The following is a 17,667-nucleotide window of genomic DNA, read 5'->3' on the forward strand; positions in this document are numbered from 1 at the left end:
ACCCCGCACCGCACGATGAATACCACCCGCGGCGTTGTCTCGGATGATGATTTGCTGGAGCTCACTGAGGCTGAACTCTTGGAGGGCTACAGCGAACAAAATGTCATAAATGTCAAAAGAATCAAGATAAGGCGCGAGGGTAAAGAAATTGCGACCAAGCACCTAATCCTCACCTTCAATTCAAGTGTCCTGCCCGAATCAATCGAGGCCGGGTACATCAAGCTCCGTGTAAGACCGTATGTGCCAAATCCCTTGAGATGTTTCAAATGCCAACGTTTTGGCCACAGCTCGCAGAGCTGCCGAGGCCGCCAAACATGTGCGAAATGCAGTGCCCTTGAACACGCAACTGAAGAATGTAAGAACTCTCTACACTGTGTAAACTGTGATGGGGATCACGCCGCGTACTCACGGTCGTGCCCCTCCTGGAAGAAGGAAAAAGAAATTGTAACCATAAAAGTAAAAGAGAATATATCGTTCAAAGAGGCACGAAGGCGGGTAGCATACCTGCCAAAGAAAAGCTTTGCCGAAGTGGCGCGTCAGGGGGCAGCGTCACAACGGCCTCCGGCGGCTGTCGGACCCACAGTGAGTGAGTCGCCAGTTACGCCGTCTGCCCCCGCGGCGGTTGCAGCTAGCGCTGCTCCGCCAACCGAGAAGGGACCATCGACCCCGAAGGTGGGCGCAGCCGAGGCTGCCTCAACCTCCCAGGTCCCATCCAGCGCTGGCAACAGCCGGCTCAGCCAAATCCCCCAGGGAGCCCCATCGACCTCCGGGCTGGTGGGCGCAGGGGTCTTGCCCTCCAAGGCGGGACTCTCCCTGGTGACTTCTCGCTCGCAAGAGCACGTGTCCGGCGCCTCACAAGAGGCAATGGACACTACACCTATCCTCAAGGCGCATCAAGCGCCTAAGGAGCGGCGAGGCTCCCTCGAACGCTCCAGAAAGGGCAGAACCCCTGTTACAGGGCCTCGAAAGAGCTCTGTAACCTAAGGCATCACCTCCCTTTCCATAGACACAGCACTTATTTATTTCCAATATGGCTACACAAATAATTCAATGGAATGTCAGAGGTCTTCTTAGGAACCTTGATGACTTACAAGAGCTTATCCAAAAACACAATCCAAAAGTGCTGTGTCTACAGGAAACACACTTAACACCACAACACACAAACTTTCTCCGACCGTATGTCAAGTTCCGCAAAGATCGCGATGATGCTGTCGTATCATCAGGCGGTGTTGCCATTCTTATTCATAAAAGTATTTCCTGTCAGCGTTTACAGCTACAAACGCCCCTTGAAGCAGCGGCGGTTCGAGCTGTTTTTCTCAATAAACTCGTCGCCATTTGCTCGCTTTACATACCCCCACACTACAAGTTAACGAAACATGAATTCCAATCGTTTATAGACCAATTGCCAGAACCTTATGCTGTTCTTGGCGATTTCAATGCGCACAGCTCCCTGTGGGGCGACTCTCGTATAGATGCGCGAGGACGTCTTGTCGAACAATTCCTTTTCTCTTCTGGTGCGTGCATTTTAAATAAGAAAGAACCCACTTATTACTGTCTTGCAAACAATACCTTTTCTTCAATCGATCTGAGCATAGTTTCCCCGTCCATACTGCCTGAACTCGAATGGGAAGTTACGAACAATCCCTACGGAAGCGATCACTTCCCCATACTATTAAGAACACTTAAAGAAAATGAATATCCACCACAGGCTCCTAGGTGGAAGGTTGACACAAGAGACTGGAAGAAATTCCGAAACTTAACTAGTATATCATGGGATGACATGTCTTCTTTAGAAATCGATGCTGCTGTAGAGTACTTCACAGCCTTCATAATAGATGCCGCATCTAAATGCATACGTGAAGTAAGTGGTTCGGCATGCAAACGGCATGTCCCGTGGTGGAATGATGAATGCAGAATCGCACGTAAGAATCAGAACAAAGCGTGGGGGTTGCTACGCGCTTCCCCCACTGCAGAAAATCTTGTCAACTTTAAGAAAATAAAGTCCCAAGGCAGAAGAACCCGCCGACAGGCTAGAAGAGAAAGTTGGGAGAAGTTTTTATCGAGTATAAACTCTTATACAGATGAGGCGAAAGTATGGAACAAGGTAAATAGAATTAGAGGGCGACAAACATATTCACTCCCTCTGGTAAATACACAGGGCGATACACTGCAAGATCAGGCAGACTCACTTGGGGAGCACTTTGAGCAAGTGTCGAGCTCAACGCACTATTCCCAATCCTTGCTTAAACATAAAGAAATAGTAGAACGTAAGCCAATCATACGAAAGTCCAAGCAGAATGAACCGTATAACCGGCCTTTCGGTATTGCCGAGTTGAGAGCTGCCTTGAACACATGTAAAAGCACTGCACCGGGACCTGACAGAGTCATGTATGACATGATCAGAAACATACATACTGACGCACAAGTTACACTTCTTACACTTTTCAATACTATTTGGGCTTCAGGATACCTCCCATCCACATGGAAAGAAGCGATTGTAGTTCCTGTTCTAAAACAGGGAAAAGACCCTTCTCTAGCATCAAGTTATCGTCCAATAGCTCTAACTAATTGTCTGTGTAAGCTTTTTGAAAAAATGATAAATCGTAGACTTATACATTTCCTTGAGCTCAACATTATGCTCGATCCTTATCAGTGTGGATTCAGAGAAGGGCGGTCGACAACCGATCATCTGGTGCGCATTGAAGGAAATATCCGCGATGCATTTGTACATGGGCAGTATTTTCTATCGGTATTCCTTGACATGGAAAAAGCGTATGACACGGCATGGCGTTACGGGATGTTGCGAGACCTGTCGGAGATGGGCATCCGTGGAAACATGCTGAACATAATTGAAAGCTATTTGTTGGATCGTAGCTTCCGCGTGAAAGTCGGCAACGTATTGTCGCGACCTTTTATACAGGAAACAGGTGTACCCCAGGGAGGAGTACTCAGTTGCACTCTGTTTATCGTTAAAATGAACACACTTCGTCGTTCACTGCCAGCGGCCATTTTTTATTCCGTCTACGTAGATGATATACAGATAGGTTACAAATCTTGCAACCTTACTGTGTGTGAAAGACAGGTACAGCAGGGCCTAAACAAGGTGTCCAAGTGGGCAGACCAAAATGGATTTAAAATCAACCCGCACAAAAGCTCTTGTGTTCTCTTCACAAGAAAGAGAGGCCTGGTACCTGATCCCTGTGTAGAACTGGGTGGACAACAAATTCCCTTCAAGAAAGAGCACAAATTTCTAGGTGTTATTCTCGACTCCAGGCTCACTTTCATTTCACACATAAAATATCTTAAAGAAAAATGTCTAAAAACCATGAACTTACTTAAAGTTCTATCCCACACTACATGGCGTAGCGACAGGAGGTGCCTCCTAAATCTTTACAGGAGCCTAGTTAGATCACGATTAGATTATGGTGCCGTAGTATATCACTCTGCTGCACCGAGTGCGCTAAAAATGTTAGACCCCGTTCATCATCTGGGTATCCGCCTGGCCACTGGCGCATTTAGAACAAGCCCGGTGGAAAGTCTATATGCAGAGTCAGACGAATGGTCACTACATTTTCAGAGAACGTACATCAGCTTTATTTATTTTCTCAATGTGCGCTCCAATAAAGAACATCCGTGTTTCAAGACTGTTAATGACTTAACGTGTCAAACACTTTTTAATAATAAACCCTCCATGAGACTTCCTTTCTCACTGCGTGCAAGAGAACTTAGCATGGAAATGGATGTCCCTGTTCTTGAACATCGACTAATGCCTCCAACTAAGCTATTACCGCCCTGGGGGTGGCAGGTGATAGACTGTGACGTATCCTTTGTAGAGGTCACAAAACACGCACCCGACATCGAAATCGCTATGCATTTCCGCGAACTTCAATCGAAGTACAGGTGCTCCGAATTCTACACAGACGCGTCTAAATCACATGCTGGTGTATCTTATGCTGCTGTTGGTCCCTCTCTTTCTATATCTGACTTACTGAACCCGCAAACAAGTATCTTCACTGCAGAAGCTTATGCAGTACTGTCTGCAGTAAGACATATACAGAAATTAAATCTCGACCGAGCAATTGTATACACAGACTCGCTAAGTCTCGTAAAAGCGTTAATTTCATTACAAAACCTTAAAAATCCTGTATTCATTGAACTTTACTCCCTCTTATGCAGTATTTATATATCACATATACATGTAGTAATATGCTGGGTACCTGGCCATAGAGGCATCGAGGGTAATGTACTGGCTGATAAAATGGCCACATCACTCACATCACTAAACACTTTTTCTGCAGCTGCTGTCCCGGTGACAGATCTGAAGCCTTTCTTGCGTAAGAAACTGCGACAATACTGGCAACGCATGTGGAACGCAGAAATAAACAATAAACTTCACGTTATAAAGCCACAGCTAGGTTTTTGGCCCTCTCCAACAAAATCACGGCGAACAGATGTCTTATTCTGCCGCCTCAGAATAGGGCACACATTTGGTACACACAATTTTCTGCTTACTGGAAATGAACCGCCAACCTGTGGTCGATGTGGTGAGAGGCTGACCGTCCTCCACGTCCTCTTGGAGTGTCGCAAAGCTGAACCTGAAAGAAAGAAGCATTTTCCTCTTGCATATCGTTATTGCATAACTCTTCACCCAGCTATGTTTTTTGGTAAAGAACCATTTTTCAACACCAAAGCAGTCCTCAATTTTTTAAATGAGTTTGTCCTACATGTTATGAGCCCAATAAATTCGTAGCGCATCCTCTCTCCAGAGGATGCCGCTGTGATAGTTGTTTTATATAGCACCTGCCTCCAGGCCCTTGTGTCTCAAGGGCTCTAACGAGGCCATGGTGCTCTAGTTAATTTTAGAAACCTATGCATTATTTTATATCGTATCATTATTTTACAATGCACCTTAATGCTCATAGTACACGTCATTTGTCACCGCCATAATTTTATTAAACGTACATTTTACGCACTTCACAGCGACTATATTTTAGGCCCCTTTACAGCCACGTCACACCAACTTCACAGAATTCACAAATCACTAACACTTGCATGGCGCTCTTTGGCCATACCTGGCCCTTGCGCCAATAAAACCCACACATTCATTCATACTGCGACCCGGACGCTAGGCCTGCGGGTACGTATTTCCGCGAAAGCATGTCTCGTTTCATTGAAATAAAGAAAATAAAAGAATGTGTACCCGAATGGCTGTCGAGCATAGAACCTCTGACAGCACTGAAAGAATTTTAATTAGACAACGCCAGTCGTTATAGGACTGATGGCATGCATGTTCTTTCAAAATGTTTTGTATTTTTTAATTGTGCATTGTAATTTTGTTCTGTATTATGTGCTCTGTACAATGTCGAAGACCGGCAATAAATAAAAAAGGGGGTATACCTCAGAGGTAGAGCGCTCGCTCTGCATGCGAGAAGCCCCGGGTTCGAACCCCGGTACCTCCACGTTGGCTGAATTACTTTTGCTTTTTTTTGTACAATAGTGAAATCGATGAACTAATTATTTCGCACTGCGCACATAATAGCACGCAATGCGCACTGAAGGAATCGCCTTCCGTGTACTGACTTCCTCCGCCGCCACATAGTAATAAGTGTAGGCCTTAGCGCTTCAAGCCATAAGGCACGTGACTGGATCAAAACTTCTCAATTTTTGATACGATTCCATTAAAATACTACACGAAGTGCGTAATATTCCCGTTCAAACGCAATTCGGGGGTATAGCTCAAAGGTAGAGCGCTCGCTTTGCATGCGAGAAGCCCCGGGTTCGAACCCCGGTACCTCCACGTTGGCTGAATTACTTTTGCTTTTTTTTATACATTAGTGAAATCGATGAACTAATTATTTCGCACTGCGCACATAATAGCACGCAATGCGCACTGAAGGAATCGCCTTCCGTGTACTGACTTCCTCCGCCGCCACATTGTAATAAGTGTAGGCCTTAGCGCTTTAAGCCATAAGGCACGTGACTGGATCAAAACTTGTCAATTTTTGATACGATTCCATTAAAATGTTACACGAAGAGCGTAATATTCCCGTTCAAACGCAATTCGGGGGTATAGCTCAGAGGTAGAGCGCTCGCTTTGCATGCGAGAAGCCCCGGGTTCGAACCCCGGTACCTCCACGTTGGCTGAATTACTTTTGCTTTTTTTTTTACAATAGTGAAATCGATGAACTAATTATTTCGCACTGCGCACATAATAGCACGCAATGCGCACTGAAGGAATCGCCTTCCGTGTACTGACTTCCTCCGCCGCCACATAGTAATAAGTGTAGGCCTTAGCGCTTCAAGCCATAAGGCACGTGACTGGATCAAAACTTCTCAATTTTTGATACGATTCCATTAAAATGTTACACGAAGTGCGTAATATTCCCGTTCAAACGCAATTCGGGGGTATAGCTCAGAGGTAGAGCGCTCGCTTTGCATGCGAGAAGCCCCGGGTTCGAACCCCGGTACCTCCACTTTGGCTGAATTACTTTTCCTTTTTTTAATACAATACTGAAATCGATGAACTAATTATTTCGCACTGCGCACATAATAGCACGCAATGCGCACTGAAGGAATCGCCTTCCGTGTACTGACTTCCTCCGCCGCCACATAGTAATAAGTGTAGGCCTTAGCGCTTCAAGCCATAAGGCACGTGACTCGATCAAAACTTGTCAATTTTAGAGCGCAGCTCTTTGGCGTCCGTTCCTGGGTTTCGCGTCGTCGTCGTCGTCGGCCTCGTAACCAGCTCCGCCCCCCTTTCATCCCCCCAGCGCTAGCAGCGACCGACTGATACCGCTGGATGCCGCTGACGCCGCTAGAGAGTCAAGATAACGTGACTGCATAGAACACCGTCGCCGCCATGCAGAAAGAGGAGGAAAGGGTCCCCCCCCCCTGTTCTTTTGTGGCGGATAGGGTGCTCTTCAGTTGCCGACGCGCCGGTTATTCGTTGTCCCTGAAACCAACTCCGCAGCTGGGGTTGACTCACTATCGGCGTCAGCGGCATCAGTCAGTCGCTGCTATCTCTTCCCTCCTCCCTTTATCGTGTTGTCCGCTTGCTGCGCGCGCTTCTGCCCCCATCGTTTGCCGCTGGGTGTACACGCCGCCCCCCTCCCCCCTCTTCCTGCGAGTCTCCGGTTGTCAAAGCGCCGGCTCGAACTTAATTCCTTTCTTCGCTCCTCCTCCAATGCAACCCCTGTGCGGTGGCAATCAGAGAGCCAGATCGGTGGCGGCGGATCTGTATATGTGCACCGCCCGAGCCGAAATTGCCGCTGCCGTTCGGCCTGTGCGGTGGCAATCAGAGAGCCAGATCGGGGGCGGCTTGACATAAAGACAAACAGCAATTTCCTAACACTTATGCGGGAGAACATCCCGTTCCTCTCGCTCGTAACGCGTCCCACGGCTGTGACAACCTCGCGAGGCACTTGTATACATCTCGTCTTTGAGAATCAAGCATTGGTGTACCAAGTCGAACATATATCAGTCTATTTCTCCGACCACAAAGCTTCCTTCATGACTGTCAAGAACTGTTAGTGGAGTCTTTGTTAAAGGAATACGTGTGAAAAATAAACAAAAAATTCTGTGATAGCGCATACATGTGTTGCTCGATTTCTTTGCCTCAATCTATCGAATAGGTGAAACAGCTTATTTGCTGCGCTCAAACTTCGCATTAGGAAGTAACGTAATCGTCGGTAATTTTTTTTGATACGATTCCATTAAAATGTTACACGAAGACCGTAATATTCCCGTTCAAACGCAATTCGGGGGTATAGCTCAGAGGTAGAGCGCTCGCTTTGCATGCGAGAAGCCCCGGGTTCGAACCCCGGTACCTCTACGTTGGCTGAATTACTTTTGCTTTTTTTGTACAATAGTGAAATCGATGAACTAATTCTTTCGCACTGCGCACATAATAGCACGCAATGCGCACTGAAGGAATCGCCTTCCGTGTACTGACTTCCTCCGCCGCCACATAGTAATAAGTGTAGGCCTTAGCGCTTCAAGCCATAAGGCACGTGACTGGATCAAAACTTGTCAATTTTTGATACGATTCCATTAAAATGTTACACGAAGAGCGTAATATTCCCGTTCAAACGCAATTCGGGGGGGGTATAGCTCAGAGGTAGAGCGCTCGCTTTGCATGCGAGAAGCCCCGGGTTCGAACCCCGGTACCTCCACGTTGGCTGAATTACTTTTGCTTTTTTTTGTACAATAGTCAAATCGATGAACTAATTATTTCGCACTGCGCACATAATAGCACGCAATGCGCACTGAAGGAATCGCCTTCCGTGTACTGACTTCCTCCGCCGCCACATAGTAACAAGTGTAGGCCTTAGCGCTTCAAGCCATAAGGCACGTGACTGGATCAAAACTTCTCAATTTTTGATACGATTCCATTAAAATGTTACACGAAGTGCGTAATATTCCCGTTCAAACGCAATTCGGGGGTATAGCTCATTCTGCTTCCGGCTCCCGAGCTGAACGGATCGCGGGATCATGGGCTCCAATGGAGCGGCATATGCGGCTGTTAGCCGCGGCAACAGGCTTTCGACGGAAGAAGATAAAGATTACCAGATAATTTTGCCTCGCCTACCTACAGGACGTATTGTTCTGAACACAGTTTTTTTGCACGGCGACGCTCGTGTTCGCCCGTTTCGTGTAGAAGATTTTCGAGACGCGCTTCAAGCTGTTGGTATGCTCTCTGGCGTCGTCGCCCTTGGAGCATACCAAATCAACCATGTATGGGCGGTGACGATGAAGACAGCCGAGGCTGCCGAAAAGCTGGCGGCCCTGAAGGAGCTGCAGGTGAAGGGGCGTCGCTGCCTGGTCATCGACCCCAAGGAACAACAGGTGAAGCTTCGTATCCACTGGCTTCTGCATGGGGTGGACGACGAAGACGTCAAGACCGCGCTGGCCTCCTTCGGCAAGGTGACGGAAGTGACCCGGGAGCGCTGGCGAGTGGATGGCGTTTCCGACAAGGGCTCGACGACCCGAGCAGTGCTGCTGCAGCTGAAGGCAGGAATGAAAGTCGACGACCTGCCCCACCAGATCCGCGTCGCCGGCGAGCTTGCGCTGGTGGTAGCCCCAGGACGTCCCATGCAGTGCCTGCGCTGCCGAGGCTCTGGCCACGTTCGTCGTGAATGCAAGGTTCCCCTTGCTCGCGGTGCAGGCTTTTTGGACACAACGACGCGGACTGTGTGCGTTCATACGCAGTAGCCGGGGGTTCGGCGGAGAGCGAGCCGTCGACGTTAGACCATGTAATGGACGTGACCGAGGCGGAGGAAGCGGCCACGGGAGCTGGAAACGGCAAAGTGGCGGCAGAAACCGGCGTGACGACCAAGCAAGCCGAAGGAGGAAGGAATATCCCTCCCCCCAAAGAACCAGCAGCTACAGTCGAGAGCGTGAAGACGGCCCCGCATGAAAATGAGAGCCGCCAGCCAGCTACGGATGCAACGCGGGCAGAGGCGGACGACAACGCGACCCCTGCTAGCGCCCGCGTCGAATCCGTCTCGGCACCGGTCAAGAGATCCCTGCAGCACGAGGAGAAAGTCGACGGAAAGGCTGGCGGTGACTCCGAGGCACCACCCGCTAAGACGCTACCTGGAAGGCGCTCCACCCTCAAGCCTAAGCCGAACTTGGAGACTGACCGTAAGCTTACCCCGAAGCCGACCAAAGAGGAACCCGGGCGACGGCCGCCGGATGGCCACGGAGGCGTCTAGCGGTCAGCTAGACGTTAAGGTGAGCACCATGCTCCGGGCCTTCTCCCCTCCGGTTTTCACCAATAATGGCTACCAACCCGTCGCTTAGCCTCGGCACGCTAAACGTTCGAGGTCTGGCCGCCAAAAGGAAACAGAGTCAGGTTTACAGACTACTAGTGGACCACGACCTCGACGTTTTAGCCGTGCAAGAAACCAAGGTAGACGGCGAGGAGGAGACCGGGAGCATGGTGCAAAGATTCACGTATAACTACTATACGGTAGTGAGCCACGCCTTAGGGACTTCGGCAGGGTGTGTGCTGTTCGTGAGGAAGCTCCCTGGTCTTGTTATAGATGGTTACTTCTCCTGTACTTCTGGTCGACTTGTCTATTGTGACTTCAGCTATTGTAATGTCCAATGGCGCGTGTTTTGCATTTATGCGCCTAATACTGTGCAAGAGAGGGCAAATTTCTTTTTGAGTTTAAAGCATCATTTACATGTGCAAAAAATGATAGCCTGTGTAGGCGACTTCAACTGCGTATTGAAAGCTGAGGATAGGTCTACGCGTCGCGTGGTTTGTGACAAAAGTAGTGATATCCTGGCGCAGATCACACACGAATTCGAATTAGAAGATATCGCAGAATGTTTTCGCGGTCACGGAGACGTAAGCTACACTCACTTTCAGGGCACAAGTCACGCACGCTTAGACCGTATGTATCTTTCATATGATTTAGTTGAAAAATGCCAGTGCTACACAGTTACGGCCATATCATATTCTGACCACTGCCTGGTAAAATGCACGGTGGGAAGGAAGAAAGAACGAAACAAGTTCGTCTGGGAACTGTGGAAATTGAATGCAGAGCTGTTACGGGATGAAACTTTTAACGAAAATGTAGTGGCTACTCTGAATTCTTTTGGAACAGACAGTTCTACGAAATTTGGTGAGGAATGGGAGTTGCTGAAGCAAAGCATTAAATTGAAGGCAATCGAAAGAAGTAGCGTACTGCGATATGAACAAAAGGCCAGAGAAAAGGATTTAACAACATTGCTAGAAAAATTTGCGAAGCTTGAATGCATGCAACCTGGCGCCTATCAACAAGATATGCGCGCCGTTAAGAAGAAGCTCGAGGTATTCGACGAAGATCGCTTCCGAGGTGCGCTAGTGCGCGCCAGAGCAGAAAGGCTATCATGCGGGGAAACGCCAACGAAAAGAGCACTGGGGTTAGAAAAAAAGCACTCGAGACGTAAGCAGATTGAGGCTATCGAATATGAAGGGGTGGTATTAACGGATAACAATAATATAGGGCGTGCTTTCTTTGAGCATTACAAAGAACTTTTTACATTCAGGCCTGTCAACATGCACGATTTCAAGAAATTATTTTTGCAACGAATCCCACAGCTGTCGAGTGAGGTTAAAGAAACCTTAGAACGACCATTAACAGAACATGAAGTGATGAAAGCCATCGAAGACCTGAATCCTGGGAAGTCGCCAGGTCCAGACGGTCTTTGTGCCGCATGGTACAAATCGTTCAAAAGCCACCTAGCTCCTATCTTAACAGCAGTTTTCCAGGAAGCATATAAACTGAAAATACTTCCACCATCCTTTGGCCAGTCCCATACAGTACTAATACCGAAAACAGAAGAGACCGAAAAGCTCAAGCAACTTTCCTCCTACAGACCCATAGCGCTTACTAACTGCGACTACAAAATATTGATGAAGGTGTTGGCACGACGGGTCCAGTCAGTTATTCAGGAAGTAGTCGGCCCACACCAGACGTGTGGTATTCGTGGAAGAACCATTTTCACTAACATCCATAAAATGAAGTGTGTGCTGGAGTGTTGTGACGCCATGTGCGATGCAGTAGCCATCCTCCAGCTAGACTTGGAGAAGGCGTTTGATTGTGTTTATCACGACATATTGCTTACCATCCTTGAACACGTTAATTTTGGCCACATAATCACTGAAGGGGTGACCATGGCGTACCGGAGCTGCTATACCAGACTTATAGTTAATCAGATGTTGGGGGCCCCCATTAACGTGAAGCGCTCCGTTCGCCAGGGTTGTCCACTCAGTCCACTCCTGTTTTGTGTCTACATAGAAACGCTATGTCTGGCCATCATTGAAAATGAATGTATTAAGGGGTTTAGTCTTCAATCAGCAGAAGTGAAGCTACTGGCATACGCTGACGATGTGGCTGTGTGCTGTAAGGACAAACAAAGTGTATTGAATACTGTGAATATCGTCAAAAAGTTTGGTAACGTCACTAACAGCTACGTTAACTGGCAGAAATGTTTGGGGTTTTGGCATGGAAGATGGGCGTCTACACCAGGCCACTTTTCGAACGTAAACTGGGTCACGACGCCAGTGAAGTACCTTGGAGCACCCCTTGATGCCTACAAGGACAGTAGCGAGTACTGGAAGGAGCGGACAAAACAACTAAAAGAAAAAGCCGACCGATGGAACGCCTGTTACTTGTCAATATTCGCGAGAGCTACAGCGTGCAACATGTTTCTCGTGACAAAGATCTGGTACGTAATGCAGGTACTACACTGCTCTCGTATTAATGTGCAGAAACTGCACCGCGTGTTCGCTGTATTCGTGTGGGCATCAAGCTGGGAGCGATGTAGCCGAGATAATCTCTTCCGGCGCGTGAAGGATGGTGGTCTGGGGTTGGCGCACCTCTTCCTGCGTCAACTGGTGAATAGATTCTCCTTCTTTCGAGATACAAACGACCCATTTCTGCGCACGGTGATCCAAATGAGGCTGTCAAGATCACTTCCCGAATTCGTTGTAGGTACGGAAATAATGCCAGGACCAGTCCGTGCTTTCTTTCGGGAAATAGTTCAGAGTGTTTCCTTTTTGCGTGTTCGTTTTTCAAGTGCATATTTGTGGAGTGTAAAACGGAAAAAGTTATATCGTGATTTATGTGACAGTGTTTTGCTGGTACCTATGTACAGAGCCCCGTACAGTGGAGGCCCAGGCCTAGATGTATTGAAAAGGGTGAAGAAGATGCCAGTTCAACCAGCCACTAAATCGTTCTTCTTTAAATTACACACCGGTACTCTACCTGCTAAATTCTTCCTTGAACAACGTGGGTTCTACATGCCATGGGGAACCCACTGCCTTATATGTAAAAAAACAGAAAGCATAGATCATGTCTTCATCCACTGTTGGGAAGGGGTCTTTTTCTGGGACGTGTTACAAAGGACTCTAAAAAAGGAGCTACCTATAGATCCCCACGGAATCAGGTTTCTGCCAGTATATGACGACGAAGGTTTCCCGTACGACCTGATCATGCTTACGGGCCTCCACTGTTTATGGCGCGCAAGAATGGCGGGTTACCATTGTGACCCGGATGCCCGACCGGCGCGTCTGTACTTTTGTGAATCCATGCAACGGTATGTGGAAGTGATGAAGATGCAACAGCCTGTTCCTGAGTGGCTGTCGAGGGTTGAACCCCTTACAGCACTAAAGGAATTTTAATCCGACAACGTCGTGCCACAGTAGCGGACGGCAGCGAATGTAAATATTACTCTTCCTTGTTCCGTTTGTGTATTCATCCCTTTTTGCTTCTTTGGTCTTTGTTTATATCATTTAGGAATTTGTGTTGTGTTATGTCGAGTACTGGCAATAAAGAAAAAAAAAGGGGGGGGTATAGCTCAGAGGTAGAGCGCTCGCTTTGCATGCGAGAAGCCCCGGGTTCGAACCCCGGTACCTCCATGTTGGCTGAATAACATTTGTTTTTTTGTACAATAGTGAAAACGATGAACTAATTATTTCGCACTGCGCACATAATAGCACGCAATGCCCAGTCAAGGAATCGTCTTCCGTGTACTGACTTCCTCCGCCGCCACATAGTAATGAGTATAGGCCTTAGCGCTTCAAGCCATAATGCACGTGATTAGATCAAACTGCTCAATTTTTTATATGATTCCATTAAAATACTACACGGAGTGCGTAATATTACCGTTCAAAAGCTATTCGGGGGTATAGCTTAGAGGTAGAGCGCTCGCTTTGACTGCGAGAAGCCCCGGGTTCGAACCCCGGTACCTCCACGTTGGCTGAATTACTTTTGTTTTTTTGTACAATAGTGAAAACGATGAACTAATTATTTCGCACTGCGCACATAATAGCACGCAATGCGCAGTCAAGGAATCGTCTTCCGTGTACTGACTTCCTCCGCCGCCACATAGTGTAGGCCTTAGCGCTTCAAGCCATGATGCACGTGATTAGATCAAATTGCTCAATTTTTCATACGATTCCATTAAAATTCTACACGGAGTGCGTAATATTACCGTTCAAAAGCTATTCGGGGGTATAGCTCAGAGGTAGAGCGCTCGCTTTGCATACGAGAAGCCCCGGGTTCGAACCCCGGTACCTCCACGTTGGCTGAATTACTTTTGTTTTTTTTTGTACAATAGTGAAAACGATGAACTAATTATTTTGCACTGCGCACATAATAGCACGCATGCGCACTCAAGGAATCGCCTTCCGTGCATTGACTTCCTCCACCGCCCCGTAGTAATGAGTATAGGCCTTAGCGCTTCAAGCCATAATGCACGTGATTATATCAAATTGCTCAATTTTTCATACGATTCCATTAAAATTCTACACGGAGTGCGTAATATTCCCGTTCAAACGCATTTCGGGGGTATAGCTCAGAGGTAGAGCGCTCGCTTTGCATGCGAGAAGCCCCGGGTTCGAACCCCGGTACCTCCACGTTGGCTGAATTACTTTTGCTTTTTGTAGAATAGTGAAAGCGATGAACTAATTATTTCGCACTGCACAAATAATAGCACGCAATGCGCAGTCAAGGAATCGTCTTCCGTGTACTGACTTCCTCCGCCGCCACATAGTGTAGGCCTTAGCGCTTCAAGCCATAATGCACGTGATTAGATCAAACTGCTCAATATTTTATACGATCCCATTAAAATACTACACGAATTGCGTAATATTCCCCTCCAAACGCAATTCGGGGGTACAGCTCAGAGGTAGAGCGCTCGCTTTGCATGCGAGAAGCCCCGGGTTCGAACCCCGGTACCTCCACGTTGGCTGAATTACTTTTGTTTTTTTGTACAATAGTGAAAACGATGAACTAATTATTTCGGACTGCGCACATAATAGCACGCATGCGCACTCAAGGAATCGCCTTCCGTGCATTGACTTCGTCCACCGCCCCGTAGTAATGAGTATAGGCCTTAGTGCTTCAAGCCATAATGCACGTGATTATATCAAATTGCTCAATTTTTCATACGATTCCATTAAAATTCTACACGGAGTGCGTAATATTACCGTTCAAAAGCTATTTGGGGGTATAGCTCAGAGGTAGAGCGCTCGCTTTGCATGCGAGAAGCCCCGGGTTCGAACCCCGGTACCTCCACGTTGGCTGAATAACTTTTGTTTTTTTGTACAATAGTGAAAACGATGAACTAATTATTTCGCACTGCGCACATAATAGCACGCAATGCCCAGTCAAGGAATCGTCTTCCGTGTACTGACTTCCTCCGCCGCCACATAGTAATAAATGTAGGCCTTAGCGCTTCAAGCCATAATGCACGTGATTAGATCAAATTGCTCAATTTTTCATACGATTCCATTAAAATTCTACACGGAGTGCGTAATATTACCGTTCAAAAGCTATTCGGGGGTATAGCTCAGAGGTAGAGCGCTCGCTTTGCATGCGAGAAGCCCCGGGTTCGAACCCCGGTATTTCCACGTTGGCTGAATTACTTTTGTTTTTTTGGTACAATAGTGAAAACGATGAACTAATTATTTCGCACTGCGCACATAATAGCACGCAATGCGCACTCAAGGAATCGTCTTCCGTGTACTGACTTCCTCCGCCGCCACATAGTGTAGGCCTTAGCGCTTCAAGCCATAATGCACCTGATTAGATCAAACAGCTCAATTTTTGATATTATTCCATTAAAATACTACACGGAGTGCGTAATATTACCGTACAAAAGCTATTCGGGGGTATAGCTCAGAGGTAGAGCGCTCGCTTTGCATGCGAGAAGCCCCGGGTTCGAACCCCGGTACCTCCACGTTGGCTGAATAACTTTTGTTTTTTGTAGAATAGTGAAAGCGATGAACTAATTATTTCGCACTGCACACATAATAGCACGCAATGCGCAGTCAAGGAATCGTCTTCCGTGTACTGACTTCCTCCGCCGCCACATAGTGTAGGCCTTAGCGCTTCAAGCCATAATGCACGTTATTAGATCAAACTGCTCAATATTTTATACGATCCCATTAAAATACTACACGGATTGCGTAATATTCCCCTTCAAACGCAATCCGGGGGTATAGCTCAGAGGTAGAGCGCTCGCTTTGCATGCGAGAAGCCCCGGGTTCGAACCCCGGTACCTCCACGTTGGCTGAATTACTTCTTTTTGTACAATAGTGAAAACGATGAACTAATTATTTCGCACTGCGCACATAATAGCACGCATGCGCACTCAAGGAATCGCCTTCCGTGCATTGACTTCCTCCGCCGCCACATAGTAATGAGTATAGGCCTTAGCGCTTCAAGCCATAATGCACGTGATTAGATCAAACTGCTCAATTTTTGATATGATGCCATTAAAATACTACACGGAGTGCGTAATATTCCCGTTCAAACGCAATTCGGGGGTATAGCTCACCATTCTGCTTCCGGCTCCCGAGCCGAACGGATCGCGGGATCATGAGCTCCAGAGGAGCGGCTTATGCGGCTGTTAGCCGCGGTAACAGGCTTTCGACATCGGAAGATAAGGATTACCAGATTATTTCGCCTCGGCTACCTACAGGACGCATCGTGTTAAACACAGTTTTTATGCACGGCGACACTCGTGTTCGCCCGTGTCGCCTAGAGGATTTTCGGGACGCGCTTCAAGCTCTTGGTATGCTCTCTGGAGTCGTCGCCCTTGGAGCGTACCAAATCAACCACGTATGGGCGGTGACGATGAAGACAGCAGAGGCGGCCCAAAAGCTGGCTGCACTGAAGGAGCTTCAGGTCAAGGGGCGTCGCTGCCTGGTCATCGACCTTAAAGAACAGCAGGTGAAGCTTCGTCTTCACTGGCTTCTTCATGGTGTGGATGATGAAGACGTAAAGACTGCGCTGGCTTCCTTTGGCAAAGTCACGGAAGTAACCCGGGAGCGCTGGCGAGTGGATAGCGCTTCCGACAAGGGCTCGATGACCCGAGCTGTGCTGCTGCAGCTGAAGGCTGGACTGAAAGTCGACGACCTGCCCCACCAGATCCGCGTTGCCGGCGAGCTTGCGCTGGTCGTAGCCCAGGTCGCCCCATGCAGTGCCTGCGCTGCTGGCGCTCTGGTCACGTTCGTCGAGAATGTAAGGTTCCCCGTTGCTCCCGGTGCAGGCTTTTCGGACACAGCGACACGGACTGTGTACGTTCATACGTAGTAGCCGCGGGGTCGGCGGAGAGCGAGCCGTTGACATCAGACCAAATGATGGACATGACCGAGGCCGAGGAAGCGGCCAAGGGAGCTGGAAGCGGCAATGCGGTGGCAGAGGCGAGCGGGACGACGACGCCGACTAAAGGAGGACCGAATAACGTCCCTCCTCCCGACGAGCCAGAAACCGCACTAATCAGCGTCAGGTTGGCCCAGAAAGATAATGAGAGCCGCCAGCCGGCTACTGATACTACGGAGGCAGCGGAAAACGACAACGCGACCCCTGCTAGCGCCCGCGTCGAAAGCGTCTCGGCACCGGTGATGAGGTCCCTGCAGCAGGAGCAGAAAGTCGACGGAAAGGCCAGCGGTGACTCCTAGGCGCCGCCGGCTAAGACGCTACCCGGCAGGCGCTCCACCCTCAAGCCTAAGCCTAACCTGGAGGCTGACCGTAGGCTCACCCCGAAGCCGACCAAAGACGAACTCGGACGACGGCCACCGGATGGCCACGGAGGCGTCTAGCGGTCAGCTAGACGTTAAGGTGAGCACCATGCTCCGCGCCTTCTCCCCTCCCGTTCAAATCAGTA

At 48.4% G+C, this 17,667-nt stretch overlaps 15 non-coding genes across 15 annotated transcripts; all 15 read left to right on the forward strand.

The window, feature by feature from the left end:
• Window positions 1–5,387: 5,387 nt before the first annotated feature.
• Window positions 5,388–5,459, forward strand: TRNAA-UGC (transfer RNA alanine (anticodon UGC)). Its single transcript has one exon. It is a non-coding gene; the product is annotated as a tRNA-Ala (tRNA).
• A 266-nt stretch (window positions 5,460–5,725) lies between these two features.
• Window positions 5,726–5,797, forward strand: TRNAA-UGC (transfer RNA alanine (anticodon UGC)). Its single transcript has one exon. It is a non-coding gene; the product is annotated as a tRNA-Ala (tRNA).
• A 266-nt stretch (window positions 5,798–6,063) lies between these two features.
• Window positions 6,064–6,135, forward strand: TRNAA-UGC (transfer RNA alanine (anticodon UGC)). Its single transcript has one exon. It is a non-coding gene; the product is annotated as a tRNA-Ala (tRNA).
• A 266-nt stretch (window positions 6,136–6,401) lies between these two features.
• On the forward strand, window positions 6,402–6,473 carry TRNAA-UGC (transfer RNA alanine (anticodon UGC)). The gene has a single exon. It is a non-coding gene; the product is annotated as a tRNA-Ala (tRNA).
• Window positions 6,474–7,759: 1,286 nt separating this feature from the next.
• On the forward strand, window positions 7,760–7,831 carry TRNAA-UGC (transfer RNA alanine (anticodon UGC)). Its single transcript has one exon. It is a non-coding gene; the product is annotated as a tRNA-Ala (tRNA).
• A 268-nt stretch (window positions 7,832–8,099) lies between these two features.
• Window positions 8,100–8,171, forward strand: TRNAA-UGC (transfer RNA alanine (anticodon UGC)). The gene has a single exon. It is a non-coding gene; the product is annotated as a tRNA-Ala (tRNA).
• A 5,168-nt stretch (window positions 8,172–13,339) lies between these two features.
• On the forward strand, window positions 13,340–13,411 carry TRNAA-UGC (transfer RNA alanine (anticodon UGC)). The gene has a single exon. It is a non-coding gene; the product is annotated as a tRNA-Ala (tRNA).
• A 263-nt stretch (window positions 13,412–13,674) lies between these two features.
• Window positions 13,675–13,746, forward strand: TRNAS-UGA (transfer RNA serine (anticodon UGA)). Its single transcript has one exon. It is a non-coding gene; the product is annotated as a tRNA-Ser (tRNA).
• A 256-nt stretch (window positions 13,747–14,002) lies between these two features.
• Window positions 14,003–14,074, forward strand: TRNAA-UGC (transfer RNA alanine (anticodon UGC)). Its single transcript has one exon. It is a non-coding gene; the product is annotated as a tRNA-Ala (tRNA).
• A 264-nt stretch (window positions 14,075–14,338) lies between these two features.
• Window positions 14,339–14,410, forward strand: TRNAA-UGC (transfer RNA alanine (anticodon UGC)). The gene has a single exon. It is a non-coding gene; the product is annotated as a tRNA-Ala (tRNA).
• Window positions 14,411–14,665: 255 nt separating this feature from the next.
• Window positions 14,666–14,737, forward strand: TRNAA-UGC (transfer RNA alanine (anticodon UGC)). Its single transcript has one exon. It is a non-coding gene; the product is annotated as a tRNA-Ala (tRNA).
• Window positions 14,738–14,999: 262 nt separating this feature from the next.
• TRNAA-UGC (transfer RNA alanine (anticodon UGC)) lies at window positions 15,000–15,071 on the forward strand. The gene has a single exon. It is a non-coding gene; the product is annotated as a tRNA-Ala (tRNA).
• Window positions 15,072–15,334: 263 nt separating this feature from the next.
• TRNAA-UGC (transfer RNA alanine (anticodon UGC)) lies at window positions 15,335–15,406 on the forward strand. The gene has a single exon. It is a non-coding gene; the product is annotated as a tRNA-Ala (tRNA).
• Window positions 15,407–15,663: 257 nt separating this feature from the next.
• Window positions 15,664–15,735, forward strand: TRNAA-UGC (transfer RNA alanine (anticodon UGC)). Its single transcript has one exon. It is a non-coding gene; the product is annotated as a tRNA-Ala (tRNA).
• Window positions 15,736–15,990: 255 nt separating this feature from the next.
• Window positions 15,991–16,062, forward strand: TRNAA-UGC (transfer RNA alanine (anticodon UGC)). Its single transcript has one exon. It is a non-coding gene; the product is annotated as a tRNA-Ala (tRNA).
• Window positions 16,063–17,667: the final 1,605 nt, after the last annotated feature.

Source organism: Dermacentor variabilis, chromosome 3 (genome assembly GCF_050947875.1).
Source record: "Dermacentor variabilis isolate Ectoservices chromosome 3, ASM5094787v1, whole genome shotgun sequence".
NCBI classification, from domain to species: Eukaryota; Metazoa; Arthropoda; class Arachnida; order Ixodida; family Ixodidae; genus Dermacentor; species Dermacentor variabilis.